This window comes from Erinaceus europaeus, chromosome 3 (genome assembly GCF_950295315.1).
Source record: "Erinaceus europaeus chromosome 3, mEriEur2.1, whole genome shotgun sequence".
NCBI classification, from domain to species: Eukaryota; Metazoa; Chordata; class Mammalia; order Eulipotyphla; family Erinaceidae; genus Erinaceus; species Erinaceus europaeus.
The window spans coordinates 157,925,865-157,949,521 of record NC_080164.1 but is presented as its reverse complement, the minus strand read 5'-3'; positions in this window follow the sequence as shown (position 1 = coordinate 157,949,521).

The following is a 23,657-nucleotide window of genomic DNA, read 5'->3' as shown; positions in this document are numbered from 1 at the left end:
TTTCTTATCTGCTGTGTGCTATCCCTAGAATCTTTTGGACCGATCTGCCAATGTCCATGTCCAGCAGAGAAGCAATTACAGAAGTCAGACCTTCCACCTTCTGCACCTCATAAAGGATTTTGGTCCATACTCCCAGGGGGATAAGAATAAGGAAGTTTCCAATGGAGTGGATGGGACATAGAACTCTGGTTGTGGGAATTGTAAGGAGTTATACCCCTTTTATCTTATATTCTTGTTAATCACTATTAAATCAGTAATCAAAAAGAAAAAGGAAAAGTGATCACACACACATGCACACACACACAAATTCTGCAAATTAGGTTTCCATTATCTTAGACTCAATATTAGTATAGCAATTTCTTGCTTAAACTGCATCTCTCTGACTCTGCTTCTATGTCTATGTCTTTCCCTAACTACAGGTTTGGGTGATTCTTCAATTATAAGGAGTCATGTAATTGGATTTACCTTCCTAGATAATCTAAATTATCCAGTTACTTCTTGATTAAACAAAAACTTTGATGAGCTACTACTATATGCTTGTTTATAAATATGTGGTTATGAATAGACAAAACTAACAAAACCCTTAAACAACTATAATCCTATAGAATTTAAATTCTAATGTAGTAATATGCAAACTACCCCACAGACAAATCATCCGTACAGACTTTAGCATATGCTTTCTAGAAAACCTACTGGTCAAACAAAACACCACAAGTGTTCATGCTTTCAGCCATCTGTCCTCACATGGCTCTTCTTTTCATGCAACTCTCTTCTTTCGTTTTATCCCCTTTATACAAAGTGGTTCTCTTTTAATAAGTTATCATTAACGGTCTTAGCAAATACAGTTCAAATACAGAGCCATTAATGTAACTATTACTTACAGAGGCTTGATTTTAACTATGAGAAAGACAAAGGATGATGGGGGCATGTAGAAACTAACAATAGCCATGTTCTTGAACCTGAAGGGGAAGCACATAGGCAGGAGATGGGGCTCTGAAGGAGCAACTAGGGACCCAGTTTCTGCCAGAGGTACAGCAGACAAGCAAGGAGACAATGAGAAGAAGGACATCTCTCACTCTTCCTGCCACCACTGGCTGGCTCCTCCCCAACCCCAGCCTCATTAGTCTAGTCAGAAGGCAACAAACAAAAAGTCTGGGTGACATAGTCTGCTGTGTTCAACACTTGGAGTGCAGAGAAGGTCAGAGATTGGATTTGGTTAAGAGGCAAATGGAGAGTTAACAGGACAGGGTCCTGGTGGCAGTGCACCTGAATGAGCACACATGCTACCATGCGCAAGGACCCGGGTTTGAGCCTCTGTTCCCTACCTGCACAGGGAAAGCTTTCTGAGTGGTGTGCTGCAAGTGTCTTTCTGCCATTCTTCCTAACTTTCTCTCTCTCTCTCTCTCCCCATTCCCACTTGGTTTCCAACTGTCTCTATCCAATAAATACAGATAATAAGTTTTAAAAAAAAGATTTAAAAAATAAAAAAAGAGTTAACAGGACAAAAAAAAAACCAGTCTTAATTATACTTCTTCTAGCGTTTGCCCGTCTTCCGTAGCCAGTCAACAGCATCAGGTTGAGCCTGATGTAAAGTTTCGAGACCTCCTTTGAATCTGGAGAGGTGGCAGTCGTTGACTATGTGGGTCATAGTCTGTCTGTAGCCACAGGGGCAGTTCGGGTCATCTCTGGCTCCCCAGCGATGGAACATAGCGGCGCACTGGCCATGGCCTGTTCGATAGCGATTGAGGAGGGCCCAATCATAACGTGCTAGGTCGGGTTGACGCTTGCAGGGGTCTGTGATGAGGTGTTTGTTCTTTACCTCAGCTGACTGCCAGCTCTGTTTCCAAGAGACTGGAACAGAGAAGTTCAGTGTAGGCGTAGGGGACCAGATTGGGTGACGAGACGTCAAGCGTTGGACAGGGTGGGCGAAGATATCCGCGTATATTGGCAGGTCCGGTCAAGCGTAGACGTGGGAAATGAACTTAGATGATGGCGCATCCCGACGAATATCTGGCGGGGCGATATTGCTAAGAACTGGCAGCCATGGAACCGGGGTGGAACGGATGGTTCCAGAAATTATCCTCATGGAGGAATATAATTTGGAATCGACCAAGTGGACATGGGGGCTACGGAACCATACTGGGGCATAGTATTCTGCAGTGGAATAGCATAATGCCAGAGATGATGATCGTAGTGTGGAAGCACTCGCGCCCCATGAGGAGCTGGCCAGTCTTGCAATGATGTTATTCCTTGCGCCCACCTTTGCTGCAGTTTTTATGAGATGTTTGTGAAATGACAGAGTGCAATCGAGAGTAACGCCAAGATAGACTGGCTGGGCTTCATGCCGGATTCTCATATTGCCAAGCTGCACATTAAGCTCACGCGAGGCCGAGGCATGGTATAGATGGAAAACAGATGATACTGTTTTTGCAGTGCTAGGAATTAGTCGCCATTTTTTACAGTAATCAGATATCAGAGACATGTCTTTCGTGAGTGTTTCCTTGAGGATGTCAAACTTGGATGCCTGAGTTGCACAGCAGATGTCATCGGCATAGATGAACATTTAATTATACTGAAAGTGAGCTACTTGTATATGATTAAAGGGATGGAACTTACACTAAAGATCAGATGTCCTGATAATAAAATTAAGTTGACATTAAGGATTGCCTCCTGCAGATGAAGCTCCCTCCTCATCTCACTACTGACTTCTTACGTTACTGTCAACTTTACTGCATATCTTTTGTATTACCAAGTTCATGGCTGCTTCCAATCTTTCAATAACCTTCAGGCTAACTCCATCTTAGTAAGTTGATATGTTTCAGAGAAAGTGTCATCAGGGAAATCTGGTGGTTGAGCATACCTTACAATGTATTAGGACACAGGTTTGAGCCACGGGTCCCTATCTGCAGAGGGAAATCTTTGTGAGTAGTGAAGCAGGGCTGCAGGTATCTCTTTGTCTATTTCCCTCTATATCTCCCTCTTACCTTTAGAATTTTGGCTGTCTCTATCCAATAAATAAATAAAGATAACAATAATACAAAGTAAAGAAAGAAAAGAAAATGTGATCAGCATATGAGAAAATGACTAGTCACAGGAAATGAGGAGGTTTACATATGCTAATCAGACTGTTTATTTCAGCCACGAATTATTAATTTTTATCTGTGTAAAAGAAATTTATATGGTTCATAAATGTACCTGCAACATTTTGGAGAGAAGGAAGCTTCCCAGTCCTGAAAGAATGTGCTTCCACCAATAGCCTTGGCGAATTGAACTACCGACAGAGTTGGAAGCAGTAAAAAATGAGATTTGGCATAAAGTCCATCCCTTTGCATGACCAGCAGATGTCATGCAAAGTCTTGTTTTTGTTGTTAGTCAGAACAGTATATAGAAATCAAAGAAAAATCCTCATAGACATGTGAAACAAAGAACTAGCTCTTTTACCTTGGAGAGGTTGTGAAAATTAGTAATAAAATTAGTAATAAAAAGGTAATAAAATAGTTTATACATTTCAACATATTTGAGAGGAAGAGAAGCAATCAAATACTGCATTGGGGGGGGGGGGAGAAGAGAACTTATCAGGAAGAGAAATAATCATCTTTTTTCAGATTTCCAGCCTAATACTAACTACTCTCCATTGGTAGTATGTTCCTGTATAGTTTAATATGTGGGCTATTTCCAAACTTCAGAGTAAATTTTTCACTAAAATTGGCTTTGTTCTCTAGAGCAACAGTCTTAGGGTTTTTTTTTAAATTTATATATTTATTTATTTATTTTCCCTTTTGTTGCTCTTGTTGTGTTTATTGTTGTGGTTATTATTGTTGTTATAATTGATGTCGTCATTGTTGGTTAGGACAGAGAGAAATGAAGAGAGGAGGGGAAACAGAGAGGGGAAGAGAAAGATAGACACCTGCAGACCTGCTTCACCTGAAGTGACGCCCCTGCAGGTGGGAAGCCAGAGGCTTGAACCGGGATCCTTACTCCAGTCCTTGCTCTTCGAGCCTCGTGCACTTAAGCCGCTGTGCTACCGCCTGACCTCCCAGTCTTAGGCATTTTAAAAAAACAAATTATATATAACTTTATGATACAGTACTCTAGGATGAAGAACTGTGACTATTCACCAACAATGGGATTTAAATTCATTTTTGTTCATTTTTTAAATTTCTTTATTGGGGGATTAATGGTTTACAGTCAACAGTAAATACAATAGTTTGTACATGCATAACATTTCTCAATTTTCCACACAATAATACAACCACTACTAGATCCTCTGCCATCATGTTTCCAGGACCTGAACTCACACCCCATCCAGGATTTTAATACATTTTAAGTTACTTCTTCATAACACAGAAAAAGATAGCTCCCCTCCCTCAACCTAAGACTATTCATAGCCTTACTCAGATATATTTTTTATTTCGTCTATATTGCTATGAAAAAAAATCCTAATGGAATACTTTAATGATGACTCTTTAGTCACTATCAGGCCACCCCATTATCTGGGGCCCTAGTTGGGGAGTCCTGACATTTCCACACAGATATGATGGGCCTAGACCTTGAATAGATCCTTCTCTCCATAGTCACTGGTCATCTCCTTCAGGAACACAATAGACCCCTTTGTGGGCCCCCATAGGACCTTGCCCTCAACTTGGATCAACAACGGTAGAGAATGTTCCATTCTCCAAAGGGAGGCTGCATAACATACTCTATTTATCACCTGAGGAAGATGGGTCCTGAAATGGGGCAGCTTGGAATGTTTCTACTCATGACCACTGAATGTGAGCTCAGACCTAGAGGGACACAGAGGTTACACAGGCTCCTAAGCTGAATATGGGCCCCAGATCAGATCAAATCGATAGGGTTTACAGTCAACAATATTTATATACCTTTCCCATATTTGGGAGCTACTTTCTTCCCTGATCTGGCTTTCTTGCCCTTTTTCCTGCCATTACAGGATCTCCCCAGACAATAACTTGGGTCCACCTGCATATCAAAGGTCAAGCTCAGGAAAAAAATAGCCTTTTGGAATATAACTAAAATAGGTATACTAACTATCTTCAAAATGGAGAATCCAAATTTTCATCTGTAATATTCTTACCTTTAGGTTCATGATTAGTGAACAATTTGTTTGGCTTTATATGTTAACTCTTTTTTCAGCCACCAGGTTCCAGATGCTACCATGATGCCAACTGGACTTCCCTGGGCAGATGACCCCACCAGTGTGTCCCAGAACCCTGCCCTAATGCCCTACTAGGGAGAGAGGCAGGCTGGGAGTATGGATCTACCTGTCAATGTACATGTTCAGTGGAGAAGCAATTAAAGAAGCCAGACCTCCCACCTTCTATACCCCATAATGACCCTGGATCCATACTCCCAGAGGGATAAAGAATAGGAAAGCCATCAAGGGAGGGGAGGGAATACAGAGTTCTGGTGGTGGGAATTGTGTCGAGTTGTACCTCTCTTATCCTATGTGTTGTTGTGGCGGTCTGGTGTCGGGCTGCACCGCGGAGAAGAGAGCGGACGTCCTGAGCAAAGGGGTACACAAATCTTTATTATAGGATGGGGGCGGGGTTTGGTTCAGACCACGTGGAGCCAGCCGGCAATGGCCGTCCCCACTACCTGACCACAGGGGGGGGGTGGGGGGGTGGGGTGGGGGTGGGGGTGGGTGGGGGGTGGGGGGGGGAGAGCAGGGAGCGAGACCTCAGAGAGGGAGAGCTGAGAGCCCAGAGGGGGGGGGTGAGGGAGCTTTTTATAGGGCGACAACCAGGGGTGACGTGTAGGGCCAGGATTGGTTGAAGGGGGCACTGCTAGGATTTCGCAGGGCGTAGTAAAACCTGGGGGCGGAGACTGCATCAGAATAACTCCTCAGCAACACCTATGGTTTTGTTTTTCCTTTTTATAAATAAAAATTAAAAATAGTTCCATATCAATCCCACTTTGTTCACTCTGATTAATGAAAACCCTGGGAGATATGTTTACTCTGTTGTTTCCTTATGCTTGTAGAAACATTGTGTACAATATTTTCATCACTCAAATGATTTATTAGTCATTTTTGGGCTAAGTGCTAGTTCTCATGACACCCTATTGGCCATCTACTAACTATTTGGAAAGAGTACAAGGAATCATGATAATCTAATACATGTGATTACATTTTAATTTAAGCTAATGTGCAATACACATTTCCTACTCAGTGAGTTAATAAACCGATTGTGGAAAAACAATCTATGCTAAGTAGGCAATACTTATTTATGATAAATGTTTAGATTAAGCTTTATTATTTAATAAAATAATAAAACATTTCTTAGTTATGATTCTCCAAATAGATGGAACCAATATCCTGTAAACCTATACTGGGCCCTGTTGGTGACTCAGCAGTTGAGCTCCTGCCTTGGATACATGAGGCTGTAGGGTCAATCCTCAACATCAAGTTAAGAAAATATAAAAACAAAACAGCATAAGTGACTGAAACACATCTTTTCTGCCTCTCCCTCATATAAAAATTTCTTAAGCGTATGTATAGGTTTATGATAATTAGATCATGAAATTCTGTAGTTTCACAATCTCAATATCTATTTTTTCTTATTTTTAACCAGACCACTGCTCAGCTCTAGTTTATGGTGGTATGAGGGGGATTGAACCTGGAGACTATGGAACCTCAGGTATGAGAGTCTCTTTGCATACCATTATGCTATCTACCCCTGCCCCAATCCAAAGATCTACATGCAGCAAAGTGGAGATCCAGGAGAGCTGGTGGTGTGGATAAAGTCCAGGTATAGAAGTCTGACAACCATGGTCTGGGAGGTGGCGCAGTGATAAAGTTTGGACTCTCAAGCATGAGGTCCTGAGTTTGATACCAGGCAGCACATGTGCCAGAGTGATGTCTGATTCTTTCTTCTATCTTCCTCATTAATAAATAAATAAAATCTTAAAAAAAAAACTCTGACAACCAGAAGAGCCAATGACATATGTTTAGCCCAAAGACCTTCAGACTTTGGGCTCAAAGAAAGTAGGTTTCAGTTCCAGTTTGAAGGGGGAGAGAGTAGGGGTGGAGAACCAATGTGCTAGCTCTAAGATGGTGTGGCAGGAGGATTGAGGAGAGTCTAATTTTTTTTCATGAAAAATCTCAAAAGAGCAATGGACTGACCATCATATCCATATAATTGAGGGCAACCTACAGTATTCACTCTACTAGTTTCAAGATTACACTCACCAGCAAATATCCCCACAGAAGCATCCAAAACGTTTCATCAAATATCTGATACTCAGTAGTCTACTCAGATTGGCACATAGAACGAGCCACTATAAGGTACTTTACTGCTTTTTGTTCAGTTTCCTCACTAAAAATTAAAAGTTACAATGAGCCAAAAACACCTATACTCATTAACACTCATTTAACACAATACTTACTGACACAAAACAGTGAACAATGTGTTTTTATATTTTTCACAACACAGTCAAGGGTCAGGTGGTGGCACATCTGGTTACCAAACACACATTACCATGCTCAGGGAGCTGGGTTCAAGCCCTCAGTCACCACCAGCAGGGAGAAAAGCCTCACAAGTGGTGAAGCACAGCTGAAGTCCAGTGTCTCTTTTTATCATTTCCTCACTACCTCCCCTCTCTTCCCCTTGCAATTTCTCTCTGTCTCAATCAATCAATTAGTAAATAAAGCTTTTAAAAACACAATCAAGAACTTTTGAAAGATATTTCTGATTTAAGTTCATTGTTTCTAGAATTTTATGGGACAAGAGCTGAAAAAAAATTTCCATCAAGAATTTTAAGTGAAGGAAAAATAAATTTCTTACTCAGGCAGTCTAGAAAATTTGAAGAGGGAGGAAAAGAAAAAGATAGTAAACAACTGAAACTCAACTACATAAAGGCAGGCCTGTAAATTAGAAAACATAAAAAAATATTTATTTATTATTGGATAGAGACAGCCAGAAATCAACAGAGGAGGGGGAGATAGAGAGGGAGAGAGACAGAGAGACACCTGCAGCCCTGTTTCACCATTTGTGAAGCTTCCCTCTGCAGGTGGGTTCTGGGGGCTCAAACCCAGGTCTTTGCTCACTCTGCCAGGTACACCACAATCCAGCCCCCAAATTAGAAAACCATTAAATATTAATCATTATCTGCATGAATTCTGAGTTGTTCAAACAGTGAAATCTCTGAGAATCTACTGGCTGTACTATAGAGCGTCTGTATATGCTGGTCCTTGTTCAGGGCGCCCGCCAGATGCAGGTCTAGCTTTGCAGGCAGGAGAGAGACGACCGGGGACTCATGGCTGAGCTGGGAACGTAGTTCAATCTTTATTGATGAGTGGGGATGCAGTTCAGTCTAGCTCACTCTAATCACAATCCTGTCCTATATATATCTCCTGAGGTGCAAGTGTCAGGAAGAGGAAGTACATATGATAGAGGGTGGGGAGAAGGAAAAATCACAAACCAGTTCGAACAAAACAATGATTATGTAAATAGACCACAAGCAATGCAACAGAAGGGGTCTTAGAAGCAGAATTTAGAAGCAGACCCACATGTATATGTGTCTGTGTATGTGTATACACATCTGTTACCTCACACCTGAAGAGGAAATAGACTTGAATTATCTGTTACCTGTAGCAAGTGTGCCCCAGGAGATTCACCATCCTCACCACTACCACTATCTTTGTTTCCCTGTCTCTGTCACTATCTTGAGTTGGCCTGAAGAGGTGAAGTTGTGATGATGAAACAACAAAGATGGTAGAACAAACATTTCTTTTTCAGAGTTCTTCCCTGAGACCCTTATGTAAAGTATGTGCTCAGAAATAACTACTGTTCTGCCTTGTTTAGCACTGATTATAAATTTTTATTGTATATTTTTATTTGCTCCTTGTTTTTCCCCCAGAATGAAGTGTAATTTCTGTGTCTTCAACATCTATTAGAATATGAGGCTCACACAGAGAACTAATAAATTATTTCTGTGACATAAATACATCTTTAATAATTGATATCTTAGTGTCACAAAGTTCTCTATTCCTCTATGGTGTCTGTTACTCAATATACATGGAACAAAAATCTGATCCCCCCAAACATATATAAAGTGAATATATACATTCAACTCATTAGTCAGTTAGTCCTATCATGTAGGTGTTATTACTATCCCCATTTTATAACACATGCACACTGAGAGGGTATATAAGTAATTATTATTATTTACCAGAGCACTGCTTAGCTCTGGGTTGTGGTGGTGTGTGAGATTGACCAAGGGACTTTGGAGCCTCAGGCATGAGATTCTCTTTGCAAAACCATTATGCTATCTACCCCTCTCCACACATACATTTTTCATAGCTTTTGGCTTATTACCATTTATCAGGGTTTGATTCTCTTTCCTTGGGATGAATTCATCTTCTCTCGGCTCTTTACTCACCTGACCAATAGGTCAAGCAGAGAAAAATCAATATTATCAACCATATTCTTCTCTCTGTAAAGATTAATTCAGTCTAAAATAGATGGCCTTTTATAGGATTAAAGTATGGCAGATGTCACTGGGTGGGTTGTGTGCCTTGCCCTGACACCACATGGGATTGCTGTGATGACACCAAAAGATAGTCTGGTGAAGTGCTATCTCTCTTTCTGTCTTTATCTGAATGAGAAAAAAACACTAGCCTGGTAATGGTGATATCATGTTGGCATAAGGACTCACTCCACTAATAAAAAAAATAATTTTAAAATATTTTGGTCTGAATAATCAGCATTTTCATTTCTTAAAAATCTTGCACATTCAAAGCTAAAAGAGTCAGTCAGAAAGGAGGCTACCCAGGGAAGTCAGGTTGGCATTATGGTAGCATCTGGAACCTGGTGGCTGAAAAAGAGTTAATATATAAAGCAGAGCAAATTGTTGACGACTCATGAACCAGAAGCCAGACCTTCCACTTTCTGTACCTCACAATGACCCTGGGTCCATACTCCCAGAAGGATAAAGAATAGGGAAGCAATCAAGGGAGGGGATTGGATGCAGAGTTCTGGGTGTGGGAATTGTGTGGAAATGTACCCATCTTATCCTATAGTCTTGTCAACATTTCCATTTTTAAATAAAAATTAAAAAATAAAGGAGGCTCCTATAATAGTACAGGATGGATATAGTTGTTCACACTCAAACTGAAAGGTTATAGCTTTTAAAATGCACATATTTGTTCCCACTATATGCTTGACACTTCAAGCGTTATGAGAAACAATAGTGGCATTTGCTCCTTCTAGGAACTAACTGGAAAAAAAAAAGAGAGACAGGATGACACATGACTTCAAGTACTATAAAGTAACTGCCATGAGCTGGGAACTAATAGCATTTTGTTCTGCAAAGATATGCTGCAGTGCCTGAGGTCAGAAGTGAAAATCAAAAGTGATTACCATGAGCCTTTGCAGAAGGCAGTGTTGAACAGTAAGGCTGTTAGACATGACTAATTCTCATGGCTAGAACTCAGAATGGAGAGTCTTTCAGTGCCAGGAGCCATTTCTCTGCTTTGATAGATGATTAGCTTTGAAACAATGGAAGCCCTCGAGACAAGTTTCATTTCCCCCTGGGCAAGCCATTTCCCCCTCAGGTGGACCATTTATCAGAAACAGTGACACAACACATAGTTGTGGTAGCAAACATGATTTCATCCATTGTATGTTGCAAGGAACATTCCCCCTTTGAAGATTGCTCCCCCTCCTCCTCCTCCAGCACTTCCCCCTCCTTCCCCAAAGCCTTATAATGCCTGTGTTCACAATAAAATTTAGAGCTTGATCAGAAACTTGACTTGCTCTCGTTCTTCGCGTCTCTTGTCCCTATCATTTCAGGTCTCATTGGGTTCCTAGCCCCTGCTCACCGCCCTGCTGGCCGGGGCATTCTGGCGCCCGAGCGTGGGGCAAAGAAGCCTTCTGAACCTAGAAACTCCGCTGATCGAGGGGGTAGGCCTACCCGAATTCACAGAGTCACCGCGGCCGAGGGGGTAACGCAAAGACTCGCAGAGATCGCCACGGAAATACCCGCCCGTGAGTCGCATCTGGGGAAGAGTGTCACAGCGGCTGAGGTAAGCAAAACCATGGGACATGAATTTAGCAAACAAGATTTATTCATTAAAGGACTCAAGGAGTCACTCAAGACGCGAGGAACTAGGGTTAAAAAGAAAGAATTAAAGAAGTTTTTAGATTATATTGGAAATATTTGCCCCTGGTTCCCCCAGGAAGGCACTATAGATGAGAAACGTTGGAGGAGAATTGGTGACTGTCTTAATGATCACTATCAGTCTTTTGGTCCTGAACGTGTACCTGTTTCTGCCTTTTGTTACTGGAATTTAATTAATGATATCTTAAAAATCTATAATAATCACCCTGATATTAAAAACCTTATTACAGAGGGTGAAAAGGTCCTCCGGCAACTTTCTCGTCCGCCGTCCAGGACAAAGACCCCATCTCCATGCCCTTCTGTGGTTATTGATCTTGATCCCCCGGTACCCAGTCAAAATAAAAGCCTCCCAGCACCTGATGAAAGTAAAAGCCCTATTCCCCTCCCTACAGGTCCCTCCTCACTTATTAAAGTTCCCTCCATTGACTCTCCTATTGCTAATTCACATGAGAGTGAAACCCAGCATTCTTTCCCCCGCCTCTATCCAGTTTTACAAAACCTCCCACAAAACCCCCCCTCTCCTGAAGCACTTCCCGCAGAGGATGAGGCTTTGCTAGAAAAAGAGGCTGCCAAATGTCATAATCCTGATCGGTATCCTCCTCCCTTTAATCTCCCTCCCTATATCCATGCTCCCACTCTCCAGCCTGACCCTCTCCTTGACAACCCCTCCGTCAGGAGGGCACGCTCAGGAGCCCTTACAGGAATTTCCACCCTCTGCAAGGTCCTTGCTGACCGGAGAGAGCAGCTTCAATTAATGAAAGAAATAGCTGCAGTTACAGAAGAGTTTACATTTTTAGCCTCACCAAAAAACCTAAGCCCAATCCCTAAAACTAAAACTAAAGCATCCAAATCAAACCCGGTTTTGGCTTTCCCTGTTACTCGGAGCCAGGCTCAAACTGGCTAACCCTAATCCCTAGGCTCTTCCTTGTCCAGACTGCCTCCCTAAACCACCGTCCCTCCGTTTTGTGCTCCGGTCCTTGACTTGGCCAATAATACTGATTAGACCACTTTCTTTAAAACTGTAAAATGTACCTTAGCCACAAACGCCCCTCCTGGATAGATAGGCTGTGAGTTAGGAATCCAAAAACCAAAAGCGGTTTTTCAAAGGGAAAATTTTCCTTTCACCAAGAATGTATGTTTTAAGTCTGTGCTAACCTTGTTTTCATTAATGTGTGTTAACCCCTAAGTAACTAAAGTTTGTTTTAAGTTTTAAATTAAGATTTAGTTAAGCTAAATGTGGTTTTAAAGATCCAGACTCATAGAGTTGGCACACCTTTACCAGAGTAAAATATAAGACAATTTCGTCCTTCTGATAGCTAATATCAACATCAATTCATTAGTTAAAAAGATTTTCTGAGATATCTATGCATGGTAAAATGCCTCTGTAGTCTCTCTCACTCTTGTGAAAATTGTAGATATTACCAGCACCTCAATATCAACTGCCACTGTTTGTTAATTTAATTCCATCCTTGAACTGACTTTCTAATAACCCAGTCAGTGTAGAGCAGTGGCCTTGCCAGGAAAAAAAGGGTTAAACGTGCTATTCCTGGCCTGATAAAAAAAAAAAATTTTTTTCAACAGATGTGATTCAACAAAATTATTTAGTGTAAAATGGTCATCTAAAAGAAATGTTAACAGTAAAAATTTATTTTAACATTTCAGCTTTAAGGTTTATCTTAGCTTTTTAAGTTACCTATCTAAATCAAAGTGAAAGATCAATTAAGTTGTGTACCCACCCTTGTTCATAGCTGCCCTAAGGGTGTGATAGCTTTGTGATAAACAAAGGTCCTTAACAAACAAAGTTTAACATTTTACTCAAAATTGTTTAAGTGATTTCAAAAAAAAAAAAAAGCTTTTAAAATACTTTCTCAACTAAACAGGCAAAACTGGCTTGGGTTAGTAAAAGATAACACAATAGTTATGTTAATTATTTACATGCCAGAGGCTCTTGAGCTGGTTTTCCTCTTTATATCTTTCTGCTTTTAAAAATTATCTGGTTTGTTTTAAGACACTGCCAGAGGTTTATTCTTGATAAATTAAGGTAATACATTGTGTTTTTGGCCTGATAGAAGATTTGTTTTGGCAAATCCTGATTTAACAAAATTAATATTTTGAACATTTAAACTATGAGGTTTTATTTTAGCCTTTTAAGTTGCCATATTAGAGTTCTAAGGAACAAAATCTATTAAGAGTTTTATATCTATGCTTACTCATGATAGCCTTGTGATGAGTAAAGATTTTAGTAAACTAAAGGTATAATAGTGTACTTAAACTGTCTAATCAGTTTAAAATAATGCTAAAAAATGGTAAATATTTTATCATGTCAACACATTAGGTATTGACTTTCTATAACATATTGGTTTATTCTAATAAAGAGCCTTCTAAAATCATATAAAAAAAACAAGTCAATTCTAACCATTAGATCATCAATTAACTTGGTACAAGTTCTCTCCCTAAGTAAATAATTATAGGTACATCTGCACATGAAGAACTGACTGCTCATATGGTAAGATTTAAAACTAAACATTTTAAATTTTTTATGTATGGGTGTGTGATGACTCCTAAAGTCACTCATATCCTAAAATTTTTCTCATTTTTTTAACAAGCCTCTTAAAATTTTAACGCTTGACCTGCCATAGTGAGAGCACTTTACTGGCTCCTGCATTATTTAATTAAGATCTTGCTATTCAGACTTTTAAGATTCATCTCCATTGATGAAAGCCAATGCTCTCTGACAGATTGATGTAATTCACCTGCCCATGTTTAGTAAACAAACAAACAAAAAAAAACAAAAAACTTTTTCTCTCAGTTGATATTTTTTCTAAATTTATGTGGGCTACAGCTCAAACAAGAAAAACTAAAACCCTTAAGCTTAATTAATAATAAAAAAAGAAGGGTAATGCACCCTCCAGTATTCAGTTGGCTAAAGTGTCAATGAAGTAACATACTAAATCTTTTTAATATTTACAAAAATTTGAATTGTCCATTTATTATATCTCATTGACAAAGCCACCCACTTTTCCAGTCACAGAGACATATTTCCTTTTTCTCTTTTTTCAACACTGGATGTCCATGTTTGTTTTCCTTTTATTATGGTGGATGACATTGCTCTTGCAAAATCCAGAGTCCCTGTTGGCAAGTCCTTACCACAAAGGACGCCATGGCAGTATATACTCCAGCTAACCTCACCAGCTTATCCAAGTCTTCTCTTTCTGCTGACCTGCCACTGCTGACTTCATCTTTGCATGCTTATTGACTGCTCACTTTTCTCAAAATATTCCTCAATGTTCAAGGAACCTCACCTTGACTTCTAATGTGTATGCACCTCCTCTGTGTTTTGGTAAACACCATCCTATATTTTCATGTCAATTCTTCTCTACCTGGTCCTTGCCTCCTAGTTTTGCTTGTTCCACAGCTGACCCTCTATGAAGAAGAATTTCATCAGCTGGCGCTGACCCACCAGAAGACCAAACGTGCTGTTTCTTCCCCTGGACATCACATCCACTGACTGCTTCCCTTAGACTTGCTGGTGGCATGCTAGGACACTCTATATATTCCTCCCATAAATTTTTTGACAAATTACAACAGGTTATAGACTCCACCACAAATAGTCTTGAGTCACTACAGAGCCCCTTATGAGACCCTTATTAGTCTTTTGTTAATAATTACCTTAGGACCCTTTATTTTTAATAAGATTACTGATTTTATAAAACGGCAGATTGACTCTTTGGCATCAAAACCTTTGCAAATCCATTATCACAGACTTGATTTGGCTGATAGAGGCCTGGCTGAACCTGAGGATGACTGACCTCCCTTTCGGATGGCATAAAACTCAGAATTATGCACGGAAACATCCAACGTTGGCAGGTAAAGGACACCAGTAAGGGGTGCAAGGCAAAGCACTGCAGGGGGAGGACCCTATTGTCCGCCTCTGAGTCCCCCGTGAAGCAAACCTGATTTGCATGGAGGTTGGTGTCAGCAACAAAAAATCATTTCTCTGGAAACTGTGGCTCTGCCTCCCCTCCCCAAAAGACACCGAGAGCCCTGTAAGATGCGGGAAGGTTGGTTTCTGCACTCACCCCCGCGGGAGGAATCGGGTCAATACTTCCCCCCCTCTGGTTATACCTGCTGTTCAGGTCCCTGCTCCTCACCTCAACTAACTGCCTCAAGTTAAATTATAACGAAGGGATGAGATGCCAGGAGCCATTTCTCTGCTTTGATAGATGATTAGCTTTGAAACAATGGAAGCCCTCGAGACAAGTTTCATTTCCCCCTGGGCAAGCCATTTCCCCCTCAGGTGGACCATTTATCAGAAACAGTGACACAACACATAGTTGTGGTAGCAAACATGATTTCATCCATTGTATGTTGCAAGGAACATTCCCCCTTTGAAGATTGCTCCCCCTCCTCCTCCTCCAGCACTTCCCCCTCCTTCCCCAAAGCCTTATAATGCCTGTGTTCACAATAAAATTTAGAGCTTGATCAGAAACTTGACTTGCTCTCGTTCTTCGCGTCTCTTGTCCCTATCATTTCAGGTCTCATTGGGTTCCTAGCCCCTGCTCACCGCCCTGCTGGCCGGGGCATTTCAGTACATCTGTAGCCTAACAGCAAATTCGTCATTCCTAACTATTCTGAGTACAGTAAATGCCTAGATAGGTTGGAGATTACAAATGAAAAAAGATCATGATGGTGGCCCAAGACAGCATATAAGTTTCCTCCATCCAGTGCAATGGGCACCGAGCCTGAACCTGATTAGGGTGTATGACAATGCAGGTATCCTCTGAGATGAGCTATCTCACAGCAAAAGGAAAGGTAGCTTTTCTTTAGGAAAGTACTGAATGATTACTGAATGAAAAAAGTGAAACTAAGAAAGACTAACTCACTGATCAGGATTCTGTAACCTGTAAGCAAGAGAGCCTGACTTGACTGATCTCCATGTTTAGAGAATTAATGTTAATATGTACTATTTCTGTTATCCTTGCTATCTCAGGTCTATGCTGAATCCCTTGGCCCTCTACTGGTGGCTTTGAATTGCCAACTTGGCTTTGTCTCTTCTGCTTTACTCAGATGTATCTATTCCATGGTAGACTTTAAACTACAGGCGTGATAGATTTGCTGACCTTACTCAGGTATACTCATAACCACAGATGCATCATGGGTGTCTCTTATTTTCTTACCTACATCTGTCCTGAAAGTATTTATGAGGCAGCATCATTACAAAACCTTCGTTTGTAAGATCCTCAGTACAATATCAGTATCAGTGGTATTATGAATGGCATTCAATGCTACTCAAATAGCCAAAGGAGTCCTTCCTATAGGGAGGCTATGGTTTCAATCATAGACACATTTCAAAAGTTTGTTTTTATTTTTTTAATTTTATCATATTTATTTATTGGATAGAGACAGCCAGAAATTGAGAGGGCAGGGAGGGCATAGGGAGAGAGACAGAGGAACACCTGCAGCCCTGTTTCACCATGTGCGAAGCATTTCCCCCTGCAGGTGGTTTGAACTGGGGGTTTGAACTGGGTTCCTTGCACATTGTAACATGTGCGCTCAACCAGGTGTGCCACCACCCACCCCTTCAAAAGTTTATTTTTATAAGGCTAGATTATGGAAATGACATTGTCTTTGGTGATCTCAACTAGGCTGAGAGTTGTATTTTTCTTTATACTTCCAAAGAAGAAACTTGGGGTGCAGGAATAAAACCAAGTCTACTGTTTTCTCAGGGTCTTTGCCCACTATGTGTAAGGACAAACGTTCACAGAGGAGCTTGCTCTGTACCTGGTTATTCTTCCGGATTCCTGGCCATGCTGATCAACAATGACTCCGAGACACTTAGATATGGACTGTGAGATTCAGTAGTTGCATGGAAGCAATGACTTTTCATAGTCTTTGAAGGTACCACATGTAGTTGATAGCACACAGCTTTTCCGTTTAGACTGCCAGCAACTCATTCTCTGATCTAGCTCCAATTCCGGATCTTCACTTAGTCAGAACTGTATAATTTCCATTAATAACTTTTTAATTTCAAAATACTCAGACCAATATTTCTAAACTGATTGAGCTTGAATTGGTTCTCCAGTAAAAGATGAATGCTTAATTACTAGTGAAAAAGTAGAAACAGAAAGTACATAGGATTTTTTAGAAAGAAAAAAAAAAAGAATAAAAATTTCTTCTTAAGAAGCTTGTTGTGGGGCCTGGCTAGCAGCTCACCTGGTAGAGCACACATGGAATCATGTGCAAGGACTCAGATCTGAGCCTTGAGCTAAGAAAGGTGAAGCTTACTAGCAATGAAACAATGCTGTAGTGTCTTTCCTTGTCTCTGTATCTTCCTCCATTTCCCCCTCTCTCTTTCTCTGGAGAAAATTAAAGAAAAATAATAAAAAGACCACAGGAGTGGTAGAGTCATGCAGACATCTGAACCACAGTGATAACCCTGGTGAAAAAGAAAAGCCTTTCCCTATCTCAAAGAGATATTTGCACTCCCATGATTGTTGAAATATGAGTTACAATTGCCCAGACAGGTAACAAATTAAGACTCATCAATGGATTAGGAACGTATGAAAGTATAATTGATAGATGAATACACAGTGAAATATTACTTAGCCGTAAGAGGAAGGAAATTCTTCTATTTGCAAGAATACAGTTGGACCTGGGGTACAGCATATTAAGTGAAATCATCAAGACAGAGAAAGACAAATAGTGTATGATCTCGCTTATATTGGGGATCTACAACTGCTGAACTAATAGAATAGGGAGTAGAATAGTGATTTGGTAGGTGTCAAATAATAGGGAACATTGGGAGATTCTGGTATAAGGGTAAAACCTTCTAGTTAAAAGACAAATCTGGGGTTGAGTGGTAGGAATATTCTAGGCTGCCCTCATTTCAGAACCCATCTTCCTAGAGTGGCAGAGTAGGCTGACCCAACGTCCCTGCTGAGTGGGGCAGTTTCTATCATTTTTGTTCTATGTCGTGGGCAAGGTCCTGTAGAGGTCAACAAGAGGGTTATGATGTTGTTCCTGATTAATATGGCCAGTGATGATGGAGAGAGGGATTTGTTAGAGGTCTAGGTCCATTATATCTATGTGGGAATCCAATGCTTCCCTGACTAGGGCCCCAAATGATGGGGTAGCCTGGTAGTGACCAAAAGGGCCATCATTAGAGTGTTCCAGTCTGTGTTAAATGTGAATAGATATGGGCCCTAGGTCAGATCAATGGGGATTACAGCTAATGATATTTTATACTTCTCCCATATTTAGGAGCTACTCTTTGGCCTGATCCAGCTTTCTAGTCCTATTCCCAATTCTGACACCATCCCCTAAAACAACACTTTTAGCCAACTGCATGTTAGCTGTTGGGCTCAGGCAAAAATTAATAAAGTCACGGGCCCTTGAGGACCCCAAAGCTTCCTCCAACATGAGAACCCCAAAGCTCATCTGCTATATTCTTGCCTTTAGTTTCCTGGTTATTAAACGATTTATTCTGCTTTGTATCTTAATGATTTTCAGTCACCATGTGATTAACAATTACATATTGAATGTTACTTAAGCAGTGCTTCTTAAATGGTTGTTACAAGAAATTTCTAAAAGTTAATCTCTCATATGATTTAAATAATAAATTAAATCTTAAAAGTCAAAAGATATTATGAATAGCAAAATATTGTCCTAATGGAATAAGTAAAGTATTATCATGGTCTGATATTTTAGTGCCTCAACTTAAAAAAAAAGGTCTATCAGATACATTTTTGTAGGCTTTTTTTTCTATCTCTTTGAAGAAATTTGGTGGTATCTTTATGGGGATAAATGTATATATGGCTCTGAGTAGGATAGTCATTTTGATTATGTTAATTCTTCCTATCCACAAAAATAGAATATCTTTCCATTTCTTTGTATCTTTTTCTATTATCTTGGAGAATAACCAATAGTTTTCAGCATGCAAGTCCTTCTCCTCCTTTATTAACTTCATTTCTAAATACTGGATGGTTTTTGCTGCTATAGTAAAGGGGATATATTTCTAGATGTCTTCTTCTAATTTAGTGTTCATATAGAGGAACATCACTGACTTTTACATGCCTAGAATTGCCAAATCGATCCTGAGTAAAAAGAACAAGACTGAAGGCATCACACTTCCTAACCTCAAACTATACTAGAGTTACAATAATAATGGCCTGGTACTGGAACCAAAATAGATACACAGATCAGTGGAACATAATTGAAAATTTAGGAGTAAATTTCTACATCTATGATCAACTCATTTTTAATAAAGGACCCTAGAACATGAAGTGAAAGAAGGAGATTCTCTTCAAAAAGTGATGCTGGGAAAACTGGGTTGAAACATACAAAAGAGGGAGTCGGGCTGTAGCGCAGCGGGTTAAGCACAGGTGGCGCAAAGCACAAGGACCGGCATAAGGATCCCGGTTCGAACCCCGGCTCCCCACTTGCAGGGGAGTCGCTTCACAGGCGGTGAAGCAGGTCTGCAGGTGTCTATCTTTCTCTCCTCCTCTCTGTCTTCCCCTCCTCTCTCCGTTTCTCTCTGTCCTATCCAACAACGACAACAACAATAATAACTACAACAATAAAACAACAAGGGCAACAAAAGGGAATAAATAAATAAAATAAATATAAAAAAAAGAAACATGCAAAAGAATGAAATTGAAGCACTACACATCACCAGGCAAAAAAGTCAGCTCCAAGTGGATCAAAGAGATGGGTATTAGACTAGAAACTATCAAATACATAGAAGAAAACATTGGCAGAATGTGTTATTTCCTAAGCTTCAAAAAGATCTTTGGAGATTCAAATTCAACAGCAAAGAAAACAAAAGCAAAAATAAATCAAGGAGACTACATCAAATTGAAAAATTTCTGCACAGCAAAGGGTATCATCAAACTAACAGAAAAACATCCTACACTGTGGGAGAATATCTTTACACAACACATTTTAGATAAGTGACTAATAACCAAAATTCATAAAGAGCTCAGTAAACTTATCACCAGGAAAACAAGCAATCCCATAAGAAAATGGAGTGAAGACATGAACAGAAACCTTACAAAAGGAGAGATCCAGAGGATCAACAGACACATGGGAAAGTGTTCAGTCACTGATTATCAGAGAAATGCAAATAAAGACAACAATGAGATACTATTTTACTCTTTTATCTGTGAAAGTGTCATATAATAGAAAAGAAATTAACAATAAATATTGGAGAGGATGTGGAGAAAAAGGGACACTCTTGCACTGTTGATGGGCATTGGTCCAATCCTTGTGGAAAACAGTCTGGAGATGACTCAGAACTCTAGAAATTGACCTACCATATGATCCAGCAATTTCTCTCCTAGACATTTTTTAAAAAATATTTATTTATTTATTCCCTTTTGTTGCCCATGTTGCTTTTTTTTTTTTATTGATGTAGTTATTATTGTTGTTGTTATTGACGTTGTTCATTGTTGGATAGGTCAGAGAGAAATGGAGAGAGGAGGGGAAGACAGAGAGGGGGAGAGAAAGACAGACACCTGCTGACCTGCTTCACCGCCTGTGAAGCGACTCCCCTGCAGGTGGTGAGCCAGGGGCTCGAACCAGGATCCTTATGCTGGTCCTTGTGCTTTGTGCCACGTGCGCTTAACCCGCTGCACTACCACTTCCTAGACATTTATCCAAAAGAAGCACCAATCAGAAGAGATCTATCTATACCCATGTTCATAGCAGCACAATTTGTAATTGCCAAAATTTGGAAGCAAATGTCCAAAAGCAGATGAGGATGTGAGGATGATATGGCTGTGACATCTGTCACCCCACTGATCGCCGGGGTTGATTTGGCTGATCTGGCTGGCTAGGCGGGTGTCCCCCTCCTCCCTCACTGCTCCATGTGAGTCCCTCCTGAAGCTGCGCAGTCGAGGGTATAAGAGTAGCTGCGCTCCTCTGCTAGAACCTCCAAACAAGCTCTCAAGGTCCAAAAGCAGATGAGTGGCTAAAAAATTGTGGTGTATATATACACAATGGAATACTATTCAGCTATTAAAAACAAAACAACAAAATTGCTTCCTTTGCATCATCTTGAATGAAACTGGAAGACATCATGTTAAGTGAGATAAGACAAAGAAGGACAAATGCCAAATGACCTCACTTATGAGAGGTTGGTCGATTCCAAATTATTGGTTGATTCCAAATTATATTCCTCCATGAGGATAATTTCCGGAACCATCCGTTCTACCCCGGTTCCATGGCTGCCAGTTCTTAGCAACATCGCCCCGCCAGATATTCGTCAGGATGCGCCATCATCTAAGTTCATTTCCCACGTCTACGTTCGACCGGACCTGCCAATATACGCGGATATCTTCGCCCACCCTGTCCAATGCTTGACGTCTCGTCACCCAATCTGGTCCCCTACGCCTACACTGAACTTCTCTGTTCCAGACTCTTGGAAACAGAGTTGGCAGTCAGCTGAGGTAAAGAACAAACACCTCATCACAGACCCCTGCAAGCGTCAACCCAGCTTTGACCTAGCACGTTATGATTGGGCCCTCCTCAGTCCATGGCCGGTGCGCCGCTATGCTCCATCGCTGGGGAGCCAGAGATGACCCGAACTGCCCCTGCGGCTACAGACAGACTATGACCCACATAGTCAACGACTGCCACCTCTCCAGATTCAAAGGAGGTCTCGAAACTTTACATCAGGCTCAACCTGACGCTGTTGACTGGCTACGGAAGAAGGGCAAACGCTAGAAGAATTATGGACAGGGAGGAAGAAAACAGTGAAACATGAATTGAACATGGTGTATTATATCAAAGCAAGGAATTCTGGAGTAAGGGGGGTATGGGGAGTGGAAGATAGCTGTGGTAGCTGGTACATAATGAAATTATATATATATATATGTGTATATATATATATATATATATATATATGATAATGACTGTACTGTAAAGCATTAACCTCCTCCATAAAAATAGGATCTACCTTGTCTCTTGTTGATTTAATGAAACCTTCTCCTGAACTTGACAAGACAAGGGGATGATAGAACAACTCTATCCTAAATCCCCTGATGAGTTTGACGTTGTATGAATTAAAAAGGTTAGCAAAGTTACTGATAAATCTTTTCCACTGCTTCTGTATTTTTTTTTATTATTCTAGAGCATAAAATTTTCAACTGAAGTTAAATGAACCGTAAGTTGTTTATGCCACTGAAGATAAAATGTCAGGGTACATTATGATTCTAGTAAGCTGACAGGGAAAAAATTATAGTTTTTAAAGGATAAAAACTCAGATACCCTGTTAAAATAGACATTCTGTCCCTCTGAACTTCATTAGTTTATATCAATAATTTAGGATCACACTATTCTTTATTTAGTGGGTACATTAGCTGTTATGAGTATGCTGAAATAACTGCTAACTGCATCCCATATAAAATATACTTGCATTTCAAAGCACTTTGATTTATGTATTTTAAGTACATCAGTGTATGTGACTTCCAAGTATTTTAAAGTAAACATTTAATTTAATAATAGGCCTGGATTTATATAAAGCTTGGTAAAGTAATATAGAGAATTCCTTTATAAAATATGACTAGATTTCTCTTATTATGAACAGTACTTATTACATAACTTTGTTATGATTAATTACTAACACACTGTAATCCATTTCCATACTTGATTCATATTTGAATTTTTTAAAGACCTGACACTTTTGATGTTCTTGAACACTATTGAGAACATCATATTGTATTTAGTTATGTCTTTTTAGGCTTTTTTTTGTCCGTGTGACAATCCTTAAGAGTTTACTTGATTTTTATGACTTAGAGATTTTTGGAGATTTCTGGTTATATATTTTGTCAAAAGTTCTTCAATACTGATTTGTCTGAACTTATAGCTAGATTGAGGATTCATTTGCCTACTTAATGACGAAGATCTTCATCCCTTTTCATATGATTTTGAGGGTCAAAATTATCAATGTGATTCAGCATTGCTAATATTAACCCTCATCACCTGAGCAAGATAGCATTTGTCAGGAAGTTACTGTGTTTGTTTACTAGGGCTGCCATAAAAAATTACCACAGAGTGGGTGGCTTAAACATTAGAAATGTATTGCCTTACAACTCTGGAGGTGACAGCAGGCAGTTGGCTCCCTCTAGTTTGGTAAAGGAGGATCCATTTCCTGCTCTTCTGTTTTCTGTGGTTTGCTGACATCTGTTGAGCTCTTTGGTTCATCTAAAAACTTTACAGGTTTGTGAGGGGGGTGTCACCTATCTTCATGTTCACTTAGTATTCTCTTTGTATTTATAAGGACTCTGAGAATCTTGAATTAAAGGCACACCCTATCCCAGTATTACTTCATCATAACTAATCATATCTGTGAAGACCTATTCCTAAATAGAGTAAATTCATTTAAAAATGTTTCCCTGGTTTTCATTCAACAAATATTTTTTGAATACCCAGTAAGTGTCAAAAAGACCATTTTCTGATTTAGTGCAACTATTATTACATGTGTTACCAGTGAAGTGTTTGCTGACTTTAAGGAGGTCACATTC